Source organism: Uloborus diversus, chromosome 10, assembly GCF_026930045.1.
Source record: "Uloborus diversus isolate 005 chromosome 10, Udiv.v.3.1, whole genome shotgun sequence".
Lineage (NCBI taxonomy): Eukaryota > Metazoa > Arthropoda > Arachnida > Araneae > Uloboridae > Uloborus > Uloborus diversus.
In genome coordinates this window covers 94258508-94275841 of record NC_072740.1, presented here as the reverse complement: position 1 = coordinate 94275841, position 17334 = coordinate 94258508, and the positions used below count along the sequence as shown (strand labels likewise).

At 31.8% G+C, this 17334-nt stretch overlaps 1 long non-coding RNA gene across 1 annotated transcript in view; it reads left to right on the top strand.

Moving 5' to 3' along the window:
- The window catches only part of LOC129231742 (uncharacterized), a 51017-nt gene extending 35188 nt beyond the window's left edge, over positions 1 to 15829 (top strand). Inside the window, exons 3-4 of the long non-coding RNA XR_008581284.1 lie at positions 12812 to 12977; positions 15677 to 15829. This is a non-coding gene — a long non-coding RNA (uncharacterized LOC129231742). The remainder of the gene's footprint in view (positions 1 to 12811; positions 12978 to 15676) is intronic.
- Positions 15830 to 17334: the final 1505 nt, after the last annotated feature.

Here is a 17334-nt window from a genome sequence, read left to right as displayed (position 1 = left end):
TGTTGCTTCATTTACAATATTTTGTAAGAGCAGTCCTGACATTTAAAAATAAACAGAGCATAACATAGCATAGCCGAATTTACATCAAGTGGAGTTCTATTAATAGTCAAAATTAACGATATTACTACAAATTAAATAAAAACTTCTTTCATAAATAAATCCTTGAAAAAGTAATTATTATTATTACTAAAGAACTCCAGAAATATTTTTCGAAAGACATGAAAGTTTTAAAAAAATCCTCTTACATCAGTGCTAGAAACAAAAATTTGCAGTATTATTACTAAAGATAATTTCAGTTACATGACAAAATTTTTCTCAAAAAATTGTTATAATTATTTCGTCAAAATCATTCTGCAAAAAGCCGATTAAAGGAGTAAAAAATGGTATCATTTATCGCTTTTATAGCTTATTAATGGAACATATCCCCAAGCTTCAGCATCTTTTTAAGAAATCGGTGAATAAATACTCAAATAAAAGCATCTAACATTATTCTTTCAAACAATATTATAAATAAAAGTAACGGTGGGAAAAATACTCAAACTCCGACCAACGGCGGTTCATTAACTTCACAAAAATATGTGATAACACTTTTTTTTAAATTAAATAAGTATATCAACAATAATACACTAACAATAATACAAAGTACTTACCGCTAAAAGTGATGAGAGATCGCGATTGCGAAGCAGCAAAACAATGGCGGCATAGCAAGCCAGAAGTTGTTTACTGAAAATGGCCACTAGGGTTCGGAGGTTGCCGAAGACGAGGCAAGGTGCAACGAAAAGTAACGATAAGTAACGTTTCTTTTGCAACTGTTTGTCAACGTTACAAATTTAAGAAATTTGCAACGTGATGTAACGTTTCAAAATTACACTTTTTGTAACGAATCGATAAAGCAACGTGGTATCACGTTGCGTGGGAAACGGTAACGATGTTTCAACTAATTGCAACGTGATGTAACGATGACGTAACGTTTCAGTGTTACTTGGGTAGCTATATTTTATAATCTAAACTTTGCAATCTGTTCAGCTTAAACATTATCAGAGCTGCTTTCCCAAATGTTTTCACTTCTCTGAACTTCATTTTTCATTAATTCTAACTTTCAGACCATATTCACTCAGACTACAGCGTGTGCTTCAATATACAGTTTAATTCTTGTCATCTTCACTGCACAATTAAATAAATGAAAAGTAGTTTGATTTGACTTAGCTCAATTTGACGATGTTGACTGCATTTAGCTCCCCACAAATACGACTAGTTGCGTTCTATACAAAATGGTGAAAATTTTCTAATATCATGTCGGTTGAAAATCCCATCCTGGAAAAAAGCGCTAGTTTAATTGTTATTCATCATTTTTGCTTGAGCTCTACAGCAATCAGAACATTTTTTCACTTTTCATAGTTAAGAAAATTCCGTTTTCAAATCAGTTATGCTAGCAGTTTTAAATATCCCACGGAGCATATTTGTCATGATGCAGTAACTTAACTTCTTTAAGGGAGCAAATTCTATTATCTTTCAACCATGCATAACTTGTAAATGTGATAATTTGTTTTAATGAGACTTTAAATTGCATCCTGGGAACCTGTGCCATAATTTTGGGTAAAGTTTACTTTTGTAATTCTAGTGTTTCCGATATTACTTTTAATCTCATGAAGAAAAATTGACTGAGGCATTTTCACAAAACAGAGTAGTTATGGAAATGTGCAACTGATTGTTTACTTCCTTTAAAGCTATTTTATTCCTTTGACATGTTTAAAAAAATAAATAAAAAAAAAATTCGCTTAATAACCAAAAAAAAAAATATATTGAAATACAAATAATTCAAATCTGTCATGTTATAAGAATTTCATGTATTTTTTAAAAACTACAATGCTAATTTGTTAAGAAATAAAATATTTTAATCTTCTATTTCATTTAGAAAGTTTTTGAAAGCTATTTTAAATGCTGTCACACCTGTCCAAATGATTTTGTCAAACCTGTCACAAACGTTTGTCACATCAAATTTTCAATCAGAGAATAAAAATTTGATCAATTTTAAACATTGTACTCCTATCAGTGGCGGATCCAGCCGATTGTTTTGGGAGGGGCCATCCGAAATTTTTGAACAAACTCCGAACTTCCCAGAAATTTTACTAAAATGACGTTTTAAAAACTCAATTTTCGGGGTATCGGGACATTAGGTGAGGGAGTGGATTTAGGAATCTCCCTTGAAAATGTTTCAAAATTTAAATTGGCGAGTAATTTTTGAAAATTAGGAAACTAAAAACGCATTTTGTCTATTTTTGATGATGTACCAAGAAAGGTCAGATTTCAGGTGCTGGCACCAAAATACTTCTTGAAAATAAAGCTTAGAAACCAAAATATTCTGTTATTATACATTGAGAAGTTAGAAGAGGAGGAAAGCTCTTCTAGCTCTTCAGCTTTCCATCCTAAAAATGCACCTTTAGGTAATGTTTGCTTACATTTAAGGAAGAGTGAAGGGGCTTAGAATCCTTCCTTCCTGGAAATATTTTGCATATGAGGCTCTAAAAATTCAATTTTTAACTATTTTTATACATATTTTAGAAAGGGATGGAAAATTCGTGAGCTTCTCCAAAAACCTCCTTTTAAAGCTATCATCACGATATAAACTAGGGAGGGAGGGGGTCCTATCAAAGATCGTTTGTAATTGAAGTCCCAAAATATTTCATTTAAGTTGCTTTTAAGCAAGTTAACTGATAAGGGCTGGATAAGCTAGTTTCCGTTGACATTTTTGCGAAATAAAAGACTTAAAATGCAATTTTTTGCTACATATCAAGGCATTTGTGAAAGGGCATGGGAAAAGGGGGTTCTCTCCATAGTTTCGAAATTAAAGCCATAAAAACGAAAATTTAGGCTCTCTTTGGTCTTGTGAACAATAGGTATACTCTGAGAACAGCAGCATTTAGAGATCGTCCAAGTGTCTGTAGTTGGAATCAAGAAATGATGTAAAAGATCAAGAAAAATTTTGGAAATAAAAGTTTTCTTTTGAGGTTAGGGACATAATTTGTCTCCCAATTAAGGCCTATGCTTCTTTTTCAGTATAACACATGTGTTAAATTTTGTTATCTTCTCATAATATTTTTTTTCTTTTTTTTTTTCTTAAAAAAAATTCCTACAATCACAAGGCTTTGGGAGGGGCCATGGCCCCCATGGCCCCCCTCCAGATCTGCCCCTGACTCCTATTCAGACATTCAAACATTAGAACTTTGGAAAGTTTCATGTTTTCCATGAAAGAATGCATTTGCTACGGTAACTTAAGCTTCTTTTTTGTGACAGGTGTGACAGCGAGACGGTATAACTAGATTTATGCTAAAAATCCTGTTAAATATTTTGTTATGAAAAAATAGGAGTTCCAAAGGATAGACGAATGTCACAAATAGTAATATATAGACATACATACAAAATTCTCCTGCTTTAAATAGTAATCCTGGGCGAATGAAAATACTATGTTTTGCCTAAATACAAGTTTGTTATATCATGTTAACTTTTGGGCTTTACACAATAATAAAAAGGTCACTTTTATGAAACTTTTCTTTATAATTTCATAAATCACATGTTATTAGCTTTAATTTGATGTGTTACTTGTAACAATAAAACAATTTTTAAATTTCAGCCCTCATGTTATTAGCTTTAATTTGAGATGTATTACTTGTAACAATAAAACAATTTTTAAATTTCAACCCTCATGTCCACTTTTTCGTGGAATTGCTGTATTGTCTCTTGTGCTACAACAACAGGCTTCCAATCTTGAGATGTTCAGTGCAACTCCCTTCAGTTTTTTTTTTTTTTTTTGCACTGCATAGGGTAACAGCATCAGTAACAGACATGCTTAGACATCACTCTCAGTTTAACTCAATTTTCTGAGCCTTTTAATGTATTTAGTGTATTTAGACTTTTTGAACTATTTTCCTCTCATGCAACTACATCTCATCTAACATTTGGCGGCTTCTGGATCCTCTGAATTAGTTAATTCTATTTTTATTTGCGCAATTTCAAGAAAAGATCTGACCCCCAGTAACAGACACTGAAGAATCTGGTGATACCCAGTAATAGATAAGATAAGGAAATGATGAGCATTGGACAAAATTCCCTTTTTCTCTTCAAAATATGCAAAAGTTCTTTATTTTTAGAACTAAAGCTTGTTAAATTTTAATGAACATGAAACATCAGCTGACCTCGTGGTGGCTGTTCATAACCTTCCACCACTGCCTTGCAAATACCAACTGACTCATAATATTCCAAGATTTGTACGCCCTTGAAAAACCTTGAAAAGTGCTGAGGAAAAAGGTTCATTTTCAAATGCTTGAAAACCTTAAAAAAGTTTCATAGAACTTGAATTCTTTTAAAAATCATCGGATTGTGCTTGAAAATTTTTGAAAAATATTTCACCAATGCAATTTTCTGAACATGAGTTCAATATGCAACATCGCGAAAAATTGCTGCTCTGTTTTAGATTTCAATCTTTTCGCATCTTGTAAATATTTTGATGTTTTTTACAATCGGAAGTTTTCTGACATATGTTACCTTAGATAAGCTTATTTTTTGTTTCATTTCAATAATTAACTTGGGAATTATTTTTGAAACCATTACAGCATTGAACTGACTTGGATTTCACAGGAAATTGCTCTTGTGTTTGAAATTTCAAATCTTTTTGCATCCTGCAAATATTTAAATATTTTGGCTTATCGAATGTTATTTTCGCATATGCTACCTTAAATTAGCATATTTTATGTTTAATTTCAGTAAAAAATAAAGAAATTTATTTTATGGAAAACGTACCAAGGTTGAACATACTCAGACTTTGCGGAAAATTGCTTCTCCTGTTTGAAATTCCAATCTTTTTGCATCTTTTAAATATTTAAATATTTTAGCTAATCTGATGTTATTTTCACGCATGTTACCTTAGATTAGCATATCTTATGTTTAATTGTAGAAATAAATAAAGTTTATCTTATGGGAAACATGCCAACATTGAACTTCGTTCGCGAAAATTTGTTTCTCTTGTTTGTGATACTAATCCTTTTGCATCTTGTAAATATTTTTATATTTTTGGCAATTAGAAATTTTTAACACATGCTACATCAGATTTACTTGTTTTATTTTATTTTTTTAACAGCTGAAATTAATTGCTTTTGTTTTGTAAAACTAAAAACTAATTCCATTTTGCAATTTTGAGTTTAATTATGATTTGCTGATTTTTGGTTATTGCAGATGTTTTGAAAAAAAAATTAAATTTGAACAATTGAGCACCTAACATTAAAACTTAAAAGTTGGCATTTTAAATATGAAGTTGAATTTTAAGTACATCATTTTCTTTATGTCTGCTAAAATAGTTAAGGTATGTTACAGGGGTGACTATGTTTTGGTTATTCACTGGAAATCCAGTAGTGTTGATTTTGCTTTTACTTCCCTGCCTCCGATTTTCCCCCTTTACCTCAAATGTTCAAAATTAATACTTTAGTAGGGGTGTGGGCACTTGGAAGAGCTTACCAGAAGAGGCTGTGATCAGCAAGGGGATAGATAACTTAAGGAGGGTCATTAATTTTCATTGGGGTCTAATAAATCGACTAGGAGCATCCTAGCTAGGCCCGGTGCCTATTGCTGGTCATCATATTTGTATTTATATGCTCAATATTTTGACTTATTAAACTATTTGGTCACAAGAAATGAATTGCATGATTTTAAAAGTCGTTTTTGTACATATGTATTTTTTAACTAACAGATGTCTTCGTTTTGAAAATTCCCCCCCCCCCCCCTGTTTTGCTTTTTAAAACTTTCAGGTTATTTTTCATGAACTCATAACCAAACCGGAATATTATAGGGTTTTCTAAATTTAAATTCTAACGCAAACAATAACCCATTTGTTCCCAAAAGATAACTACTTCTGTTATATGAGGCAGTGAAAAGCAAAGGGATGCAAGTGACAAAATTAAAAACTTCGGGATAACCTGCGCAAATGATAGGAGAACCTCTCCTCTGCTTCGGGGCAAGAAATAGAACTAGTATCCCTGATAGTTTTTACTGTACAGCAGAAATTTAAAAGAAAATCAATGTAAGCCTACCTAGGATCTGAACTTCAAATGCATTTGTCTCAAATCTTTAAAGTCCCTTTACATCCCTTCACTTCTCACTACCTCATATGAATATCAACTTCTTGTGAATCTTCTCAATTTGGATATATGGCTCTATGAATGTGTACTTACATATTTATTGACTGTCAAGTTATTCAGTAAAAGCAGGCTCAAGTTTACATTCAGAGTATTTATCACTTCTTAAGCAGCTTTTGCAAAATTTTGAGGTGTGGAGACTGGACTGGGGACTTTCATAAAATGTTTTCTTTCTTACTTATTTTTAAATTTACTTGAGGACAGTTGAAGTACCTTATTGGCTGAACAACTAATACATACACTGCTCGACATTGAAAATGTAACACCAAGAAGGAGTGGTCAGAAAGTGATGAAACTCGGAAAAAAGACAAGGAATAATAAAGAATCTTAATTTCATAATGATAGGCAGACTACAGCGTGAGAACGTTGTCAGCTCAGTAGGATGTAGGACTACCGTGGACAGCGATACACGAAGAAACACATCTAGGCATGGAGTCAATAAGGGTGCGGATGGTGTCCAGAGGGATGACTCTCCATTCCCTTTCAACCATTTGCCACAGTTCATCTTCTGAACCAGGCTGGGACAGAGTCTGCAAACGGCGTCCAATCACATCCCACACATGTTCGCTTGGTGACTGGTCAGGAGAGTATGGTGGCCAGGGAAGCATCTGTGTGCCTTGGAGAGCATGTTGGCAGATGCGAACACTGTGTGGTCGGGCGTTATCCTGTTGAAAAATCGCATTAGGTAGCCCTTGAAGGTAAGAGATTGCGACCGGCCACAGCACATTATCCAAGTATCGTTGGGCCGTCATAGTGCCCTGAATATGAACTAGAGGCAGTGGTTGGAAGTAGCGCGCTACAAGTAGCGACGGTACTGTAGTAGCTACATTTTTGAGTAGTTTGTAGTGTAGCGCATTACTTTTTTTGAAAAGTAGTGTAGTGAATAGTTAACTACAAAAAAATAGTAGTTTGTAGCGATTTCTGGAAACTACTTTCAAATAAACTGAAAAAAAAATTCAAGGTTCACACGAATTTGACTGGCGCAAATTTTACACAAGTACATCAGCGGATGCAATGAGAAATAAGACTCATAAAAATACGAGCTGACCTCAGGCATTTCATTTTGACGCCAGTAGTTTGCCGTTTAAATTTCCATATTTCACCAATATTTAAAAGAAAAAAGCACTTGTTTCCGTGAAAATGAAGATATCAGTGATTTCGCCAGTTGAAAATTTGGTGAATTTTATATAAACAGACCGAAGATTGAAAAAAAAATATTTTAGCGAGGTTTAAGTTTTCGACAGTATTCTCCAAATAAAAAGAAGCTACTGAAAATGTTATAGAAAAGGATGAAATTGAACTGTTCTGGAGGACTTACAATAAATGCGATCATTACAGTGTATGAGAGTATGATAACGGACATTTTTCTTAAATGTCTTCTGATAAGCTAATTTATCAATCTTTTTTTGTTCAATCCTCTTACGGTGTGTGTGTGTGTATTAGGGTGTACCCCCCCCCCCCCCCGCCCCCCCAAAAAAATCGAAAGTTGATTTTTCAAGTTGCACACTCTCTTATATTTTATCCTTTTACGTCAAAAAAAAATCATATAATTTGAACATCGGCAACAAATGCCGATTATGTCTGAAAGTGTGAACCAGCACTTGTGTAATGATAGGCCAAATTAAAATAAAATGTTTTTTTAGAAACTCAAAATTTCTGCTGATAAAACGTTGCTCCTATACCTCACATATGCACCACAAAAACATTTATTGAAATTAAAAACCATTTAGATATCCCACACGTGGCCTAACATTTATATTTTTCTTCAAAAAATTTAGTTTTTGATACATATTTTTAGTTATGTAAGATTTTACGAAATTTTCAAGTTGAAGAATATAAGCAGTAAAGTAGAAAAGTACGTAATTAGCGTTAAATAGAAATTTCTGTTTTCCTGCAATTTTTAAGTCTCCCTCATAGTACTCAAAGATATGGTTTTTTTTTTCAGGTTGAGTTAAATTTTTCATTTAAAATATATTATTTTTTATTAGTCGTTTGTAATTGTTGATATGTAAATGTTCGCCAGTAATTTTTGAACTTGATATTCTATTTAAATTAATATGTAATTTTTTAAGATAACTGAAAAAAAAATAAATTTTTTAAATAAAATTAAAAATTTTAGTTCAAGCATGTCATATCTAAATGTTTAATTTGAATAAATGTTCTTGTGGTACATGCGGAGTGTTGGGTACAGGGGGCAACGTTTTATCAACAAAAATTTCGAGTTTCTAAAAAAAAAGTTTTTTTTTTTTTTGATTTGGCCTAGCATACAAGTACTGTTTTACAATTTCAGGTGCAAGTCGGCACGGGTTGCTGTTGTGAAAATTATATGAAACTTTTTTTTCACGATTGTTTTGACACAAGAGGAAAAATACAAGAGTGTATGCTACTTAAAAAATTGACTTTCATTTTTCAAGGGAGGGACAACCTATTGTGTATGCTTTTTATTTACTTATTTTTTAGAAAGTAGCGAAGTAGCGACTACATTTCAAAAGTAGTTTGTAGTTGCTACATTTTGAAACAAGTAGCTGTAGTTGTAGTTAACTACATTTGTAACAAAGTAGTTGTAGTTGTAGTTCACTACAAAAAAATGTAGTTTTTCCAACCACTGACTAGAGGTGATATGGAATTGTACACAATTGCGCCCAAAACCATTATGCCACGTTGATGTGTGGTGGGACATTCCGCTGTTACTGCCAGATCTGTCTCCTTGTCGATGCCACACACCTATGCGGCAACTATCACTGGATAAACAGAAGCCAACACGACAAAGTGTATAAATAACTAAAATTTCTTTTCAAGTGTGAAATCTAGACAGGTAGAACTTAGGGGTTTCCACTCAAGCCAAGGGTTTCGCAAAATGTCCTGGGTATCTATCTATAAATACAGTGAAATCCCGTTGCAACGAACTCTAAGGGACTGCAAATTTTGTTCGTTGTAATGGAATTCAAATAATGTAATGGCAGCTGTACAGGGACTGAAAATATAGTTCCTTGAAACGGAAGTTTCGTTGTATTGGTATTTGTTGTACCGAAATTTCACTGTACATTATTAGAGCTGACTTGAGTGCTGTGAAAAAACTCTGTCATGAATAAAAAAGGTTTGAGATGTCCTAGCTTAGCAAATTGAAACTTTGGTTGTAACTGCAATGTAATTTATATTTTGAACAAAGAATTCAAAATTGTAAATTTTTCAAACCAATTTTTTAAAAAAAAGTTCATATTATGATTAAAATCACGAAGAACCCTGGCAATCGCTTCTAATGTAGTGTAACCAAATTGTTAGTGTTAGTAAAAATTAAAAAATTAAGTTCACATTAATTTCTTTCTTATTGTTCTTTCTTTTATTTTTTCTATAGATTAACAAAGTAAACTTAGGATAAAGAGGTAAAGGGAGAATTTATTATATATTAATATTTTAAATAATTTCTAATCATGATAACTGTAATTTTAATTTTTGCTGCAATCGTTTTGATCCGTATGATGAAATGCAAACTGTTAAAGCGGCTAAGGGATCGCAACCTGAAAAAAGCTGTAGATCAGCATATGAGAGAAATATTGACTGAAACTGGCCGAAATCATATTGTTAATGTGAATGACTTTTAATGATGGAGACAATGTCAGTGTGTTTGATTTTAGTTCTGAGGAATATGACGATGATTTTCTTTCCTCAAATGATTCCTCAAGTAATAGTGATACAATGGAAACTGAAATCGTGATTATGTTGCAAGATGAATCATTAGCCCAATAACTTAAATATTTCATTAATCATAATGTCACATATGCATTTATCAATGACATGCACCAGATGCTTCGAAGGCACCATCAGCTTCCAAAAGATGCCAGAACATTGTTAGAAACACCAAATAGCATTGCAACGAAAAATTTGAGTAATGGTGAATACGTGCGTTTTGGCATTCGTCACGGTCTGGAAAAACAAGTGACCCTTCTGAATTCAGATTTAGTTAAACTTTCATTTAATATAGATGGATTGCTTTTGTTTAAAAGTTCATCACAGCAAATTTGGCCAATTTTATGTTTGATTTCTAATATTCAAAATTTAAAGCCTTTTGTTTTTGGGATCTTTTCTGGATGTAGTTAACCTGCTAATGTTTCTGAATATTTATTTGATTTTGTTAAAGATGTAAGGGAATAGCTTGAAAATCCAGTACTTATGGGGAAATTTTACAAAATCGTTATTGATGCATTTATTTGTGATGCTCCTGCACGGTCCTATTTAAAATGCATAATAAATCACAATGGGCATTTTGGTTGTGAAAGATGCAAGCAGAATGGAGAATGGTTTGGACGAATGACATTTTTGAAGTTGGACTCGCCAAAACACAAAGATGAAGATTTTCTGAATGGTATTTCAGTAGCTTCTCCTGATACACATATTTTAGGTCCTTCCCCATTGCTAGAAATCAATGTAGGTACGGTTTCAATGTTTCCCCTAGATTACATGCATTTGGTTTGTCTCGGGGTTGTTAGAAAATTGCTTACTTGTTGGTATAAAGGGGATATTCCCATTCGCATGAAAAGTTCTGCTAAAACAAGTTTGAATCAAAATTTGATTAATTGTTCAAAATATTCCCCTTCTGAATTGAAAAGAAAACTGCTATCCTTAGTTGAAGTTAATCGTTGGAAGGCAACTGAATTTAAATATTTTTTATTGTATGTAGAACCTGTTGTTTTAAAAGTTAGTTTAAAGCCAAACGTCTATGATCATTTTATCTGTTTGCATATAGCCGCTAAAATATTACTCAATGAAAATTTAATTTCTGAATATTTAGATTATGCTGAAGAGTTGTTAAGTTTTTTGTTAAAAATTGTAATTAAAAATTGTAATAATCTCTCTATGGTACATAATTTTTAGTTTTTAATGTTTATTCACTTATCCATTTAGCTGATGATGTTCGAAGGTATAGAAACTTGAACAAAATTAGTGCCTTCCCGGATAAATTGTGCTTGAAAATAATTAAAAAAAAATCAATTTAATTACGTCAACTAAGATTACTTTTTCCATTAAATGTCTGAACTTGTGTTTATTTTTTTCCTTAGTTTAAGCAAGGTGTCTACAAGTCAGGAAAATTATACAAAAAGTTTTTTTAAGGAAATCATTGATTTTTTTTCTTTTTAAATTAAAATATTTTTTTAATATTTCTTGAAAAAGGCAAACACTACCCCCTTTTTACTTTCTCATATATCTAATATATAGAAGAAAGTATTGGATTCGTGCAGATTTTCGAATTTTGACGGATTCGAATGTTTTGAGGTGTGCTGAGTCCATTTCGATCACCTTTTGAAAATGTCTGTCTGTGTGTGTGTCAGGTATGTGTGTGAGCTGTTTTTTGTGGCCGCTCTACAGCAAAAACTACTGCAAGAAATCGAACGAAATTTGGTACACATATGTGCCCCAATGTGAACTTGTGCCCATTGGTTTTCGGCCCGAATTCCTCCAAGGGGGGGGGGGGGTTGGAGCAATAGGACGTTTCTTGAGTTATGCATACTTGCTATTCCCCAGGAAGTAACTGGCAGAATCAAACAAAATTTGTTCAATATGTTGCTCCTAACAGGTACAGGTGCTGATTCAATTTTGGTGTCAATAGCTCAAACGGGGGTTGAGCTATAGAATGTTTTTTTTTGTCATCAATTGTGACTGCTGTATCTCAAGAAATAATGAATGGAATTAAACAAAAATTTATTGACAAGTAGCCATTAGAGGGTATAAGAGCTGATTTTATTTTGGCGTCAACAGCTGAAAAAGGGGTGGCGCAATTGAACGTTCTTTTTTTTTTCCATTTTGAGTGCCATATCTCAAGAAAGAATGCTACATTCCGGATGAAATTTGGAATAAATGTGAATCCATATGTAAACGCGTTGACTCAATTTTGGCGCCAATCGCTCTGTGGGGGTTGATTTTTTTTTTTTTTTTTGTGAATAAAAATAGCTTTATCATTGCAACAATAAGAAAGATAAATCGTAATAAACTGTCGTCTGCCTATTTTGCATGATTTTAATTGTTGGAAAATGACTAGAAAATCTCGATGATTTAAACTTTTTTGTGTCATCTTGTGTTTGTTAACAAATAAATGTTTGTAATTATTTCAAGCAAGGCTTTTAAAATAATTTCCAATTTTCATTCTTTGTTTTGTTTTTGAGATAAATCAAGAATTGGGATGGTTGTCAAGTTTTGGTGTGTGTAGTTTCGTTTTTGTTAGGACTATTGCTTCCTCATCAAGCATGGGGAGGGATCAGAATTATTAAGAAAGATATAGAAGAAAGTTTCGCGATCGCCACAACATAGTAGGGTTTTTTTTTGGCTATATTTATATCATAAGAAATATTATATTGGTAGGCGAAAGTCCTTTGAATGCTGTCTGGAATAGATAAAGCAATAATTGCTAAAGATATAAGCAATTTGAGTTTTGAAAGTTGTTTATTATCCCTGTTTAGTAGGAATATAAGTTTTCTGTAATTGTCAATTTTTCCTGCAAAATAAAAAGTGGAACTGGTCAGCGTTTTACTTGAATTTTAAATCTCTAATCACTGAAGTAGTTTGTAAATATTTTTTGCTATAAACATTCACCCTAATTAGTTAAATAAAGCACTACATTTCCTTTCTTTCAGTACAATTATTTTAGCTGCATAGGAGGCTCTTCAACAAAGGACACAACTTGACGGGTTTTATGCAAAATGGTCTCTTCCCCACTCTCCCTCAAGTATAATTGAAAGGGGACTGGAGGAGTCAAGCTGAGCTTCTCTACATTTACACAAATAAATAAGTTGATTTTGGGTAAAAATATATTTTTGCTAACTTAATTTCTCTGAAAATAAAATATATTTCAGCAAAAGTTTAAACAATTGTTGTTTAACAATTGTAAGCATCATTTATAATTTCTAACAAAAGTCTGAATTCTATATGAACAGTCATTAGAAAATTAAATGCAGCAGACCTCCCTTGCAGGAATTAGTTGCTACGAATGATTTGCAACCAAATCTTACTTTTTGTTAGATTTTCAACCTAACTGCTTGCTGAACTGAAAGATTTTTATTTTATAAAATTACAATATATTAAGTGAGCATATAGTTGATAGCAAATGAAGAAATGATATCAGAAATGCACTATTTTGCAAATTACAAAGGATCTTTAATATCATAAATACATTTCATTACAAAAAAAAAAAATGAACATTAGGAATGTCAGCAATTTGGTTATTTTCTATAAGCTTATTGGCCCTGTTCCAATAAAATTACAAAAAAAAAATTAACTTTTTACCAATCTTTACTAATAATAAAGCTGAATGTTTGGATCTCTGTTACACGCATAGCGCCTAGACCGTTAAGCCAATTTTCATGAAATTTGGCACAAAGTTAGTTCCTAGCATAGGAGTGAGCACCTCAACCCGATTTTTCAAAAATTTGATTTTGTTCTTTTTCTATTTCAATTTTAAGAACAATTTACCGAGCTCCCTCAACCCTTTATTCGAAATCCAGGGGTTACAAATTGATGCCTCTTTTTCAAAATTTAAACTTATGTAGAAATAAACAAACTTGCAGGAACCTTCAATTTACCTCTCACTCCAATAACGTATGCTAAAAAAAATGCTTTAATTTGCATCCAATTTTCTAGTTATCTCCATTTTCCTGATCTTTTTTTGTAACTGAAATTGAGAAATAAATATTATACTTTAGGAACAATACGTGCCATATAACGTATTGATTACTACCCAATTATTTCAAGCAAAAATTTAGTGTCTTTGAAACTGGTTAATTAGCATTTTTTGTTGAATTTTGGAATGTCGTGGACTCTCTCTCACTCAAGAGCTAGTATGTTCTCATCCCTTTTCTGCATGATTTTAAGAAATCTTGTTTGTTTTGGATTTACTCCTTTTTGCCCTCTGACCACTCTCATCCCTGTGATGGATGAAATTTTAAAATATAATTCACTGATAATGAGATATCCTACTCAATTGCACCTCTTTCTGCATTTTGGAAACAATGTTAATATGCATTTGTGTATGTGTGTATATATAATATAAATCATGTACTTTACCCCCCCCCTCACACACACACACACGGAAAACTTTGAAATGGTGTACCTAAAGTTATTTTATTGTTTTCATTTAGTCCTTAAATTGTTTTGAGAGTCCTTAGAAAGTCTTTAATTTTTACTTTTAAAAATGAGTATGAATCCTGATATAAACACACACACATACAGTGGCTCCTGAAAGTGCTTGTACACCTTGAAATTTTACAGTAAAACCAAAATAATGTGAAACTGAATTTGAATATGAAGTCCAATATTTTTTCACATCATTCTTATACGATTTTAAATAAAACCCCAAAGGTTTTTTCAAAATATTTCCTAATTTTATCTTTTAAACTTGTCAAAAACTGATAAGACAGAGGAATAATACGCCACAAAAGTCATTGTGCTCTGTAATATTTTCGAATGAATTCATGATTAAAATTATCGCATGTCATTTTTCTATTATTTTTGCATTGTGTTGACAAGGGCTGGTATTTGTAAAAAAAAAAAACTGTTCAAAATTTGATTTTTTTCCTCACAGTAGCGGTAAACTGGTTTGAAATGTCTCTGAATTAGTTACTTTATACCATTCTATACTAAAGTGCTTAAAAAAGTGCTTCAAAAAAGGAATTAGATCAGAAACAAGGTAAGAAAGAACAACTGACAAAGTTAACATAGCGTGATCGGAGATTTACAGTTATGAAAAATACACATTTGAGTGCTGTAAAAGTTTCTGCTGAATTTAGTAAAAAAAATTTACGTTTAATTTTCACCTATAGTTGTTCGCCAAGTGCTCTGATTAGCTAGATTAAATAGGATCTCTTCACGAAATTTTCTTTTTTGTGCGAAAAAAAGAAAGCTAACACTTTCCTTCACAAAATCAATCATAAAAAAGCTCAATGTTTTGGAATAACGTCTTACTTACAGATGAAAAGAAATTCAACATTTCTGGTTGAACTTTTGTGTAATTGCAAATAGACAAAAAAAATGAGGAATTTAATCTTTAGATCTTAGTAGGATCAGTTAATCAGGACGGTGAAGGTGTTCTTGTGTGAGGTGCATATCAGTGTCAGAACATAGTGGTTTGGAATTTTTTGATGATGTTCATTTAAATATTTACAAAAAAAAAAAATTTAAACTATTAGCCCATTTTTTTTTTTTTTTTTTTAATTAAGATAACTATAAGAAGAACAAGGTTTTCAACTTTTGCGTCTGGTGCCTCAAAACTTGTCATTAAGCTTAGAAATATCTCCTCAGTCTCCAGATTTAAACTTAATGTAAAATATTTAGAGATATCTGGAGACTAGATTACGAAAATACAGCTTTGAAAGGAATAGGGTGCCACACTGCCTATATATTCTTTGCTTCATTTATGTAGACTGTAATTTTTAAAGTCTGTTGCAGCCGAATGTTTATACATATTTTAGGATGTTTTGTATATTTTACAATTATTTTTCTTATAGGTGCAGTGAGAAACAATATAATCTGTGCAATGGCAATGGAGGTAAAGGTTCAAAATGTTACAAAAAAACTGGTTGATGCATGCCAAGGATTGAGCCCCAGGCAAAAATACCAAGGGCGGATATTAAATATGCTTGTTTTTTTTTTAACAAATATTTAATAAAACTCATTTTCAACTATCTTGTTTCATATTTCAAAATTTCTGTGACACCTTTGGCTAATTATTTAGATTATAAATTTATCCATCAGTTAATTATATTGATGGCACGAAACTTACTAAACCGAGGTGCCGAATATGCATTTAATATATTATACTTCATGTGGTTGGCCTTCCTGAAAATGTTTGCGTTATGTATTTAAATTGTGCTATGATAAAATCGGATATTACTTTCGAGTGCCTAAAAATTTAATGACTTGGCTATAATATTCTAAAGAAAGTTTCTAGCAATCTTTTAATAGCTTCATTTTATAGAACAAAGCTGTTCATACGTTAATTAAATATAGTGTATCGTGATTTATTTATTTCTTACCAAATTCCGAATTAAATGGAATAAATTATCAGAAAATAGTTTCCAGTTCAATGTACACAAACTTTCAAATTAAACTCTAAATTTCTACTATGTTATATAAGGTACACTAGTGCATAACAATGTGATATATAATCCAAAATCCTTAAAGAAACATAGGCAATTAAGATGCTAAGATAAATGATGAAATTGGCTATTACTCCGGAGTGCCTTAAAAAACAAAGACTTGTTATAATGAGTTTGAAAGCTAGAATTGTCTGAAGAAAGTTTCTTGCTATCTTTTAATAGCTTCATTTTTTAAAATAAAGTTGATAGCAAAGCCGAACCATGGCTCATGATTTGGCTTTGCTATCTATATTTAAACTAAAAAAGAAAAGCATTTATAATTTTGCCGTCATGAGGTAGGGAGCGCTATTTCCAAATGAAGAAAATATTGGAAAAAAACTAGAAGATAATTTTTTTTTTAGCTTTCGAAAATACTATATTTTAAAAAATGTTCCAGCTCATAAGTAGAACCCTGCAGGAACAAAATTTTAAATTTTGATAACTATCTCTTTAAACAAACAACAAAAAATTCTAAAATTGAATTGAAGCAGAATTTAAATTTAATGCCTCTCAAATTATGACTGCAGAATAGTAGTATATTCTAATAATAATAGAGCCTTGTTAGGGATTTTTTTTTTTTTTTTGTACTCAAAAAGAGTTCTACATACATGAAAAGTAAAACTGAATTAAAAGGAATTTAAAAAATAAAGTTCAAGGAAAGTAGACTAAAATATTTTAGAAACACTATTTACATCTGATTTTAATTTGGGATTGTATATTAAAATAAATTAATCGGATTAACATTTAACCATTTATGCAGGTTCATCTTGAGCAGCCCCACCTCACATTAACCGACGACACTTCTGATCGGATATTGCTCCAAATCTTGTTTGTTAATCCAAAATTGATCCTAAATTCATCACCTCGGAACAGCACAGCTCATATATTGCTCCAAATCTTATAGTATATTCAACCAAAATTGATCCTGAATTCATCGCCTGGAAACAGCACTACTCGTATATTGCTCTAAATCTCATTGTATTTTCATCCAAAATGTATCCAAAATTCATCGCTTGGGAACAGCACTG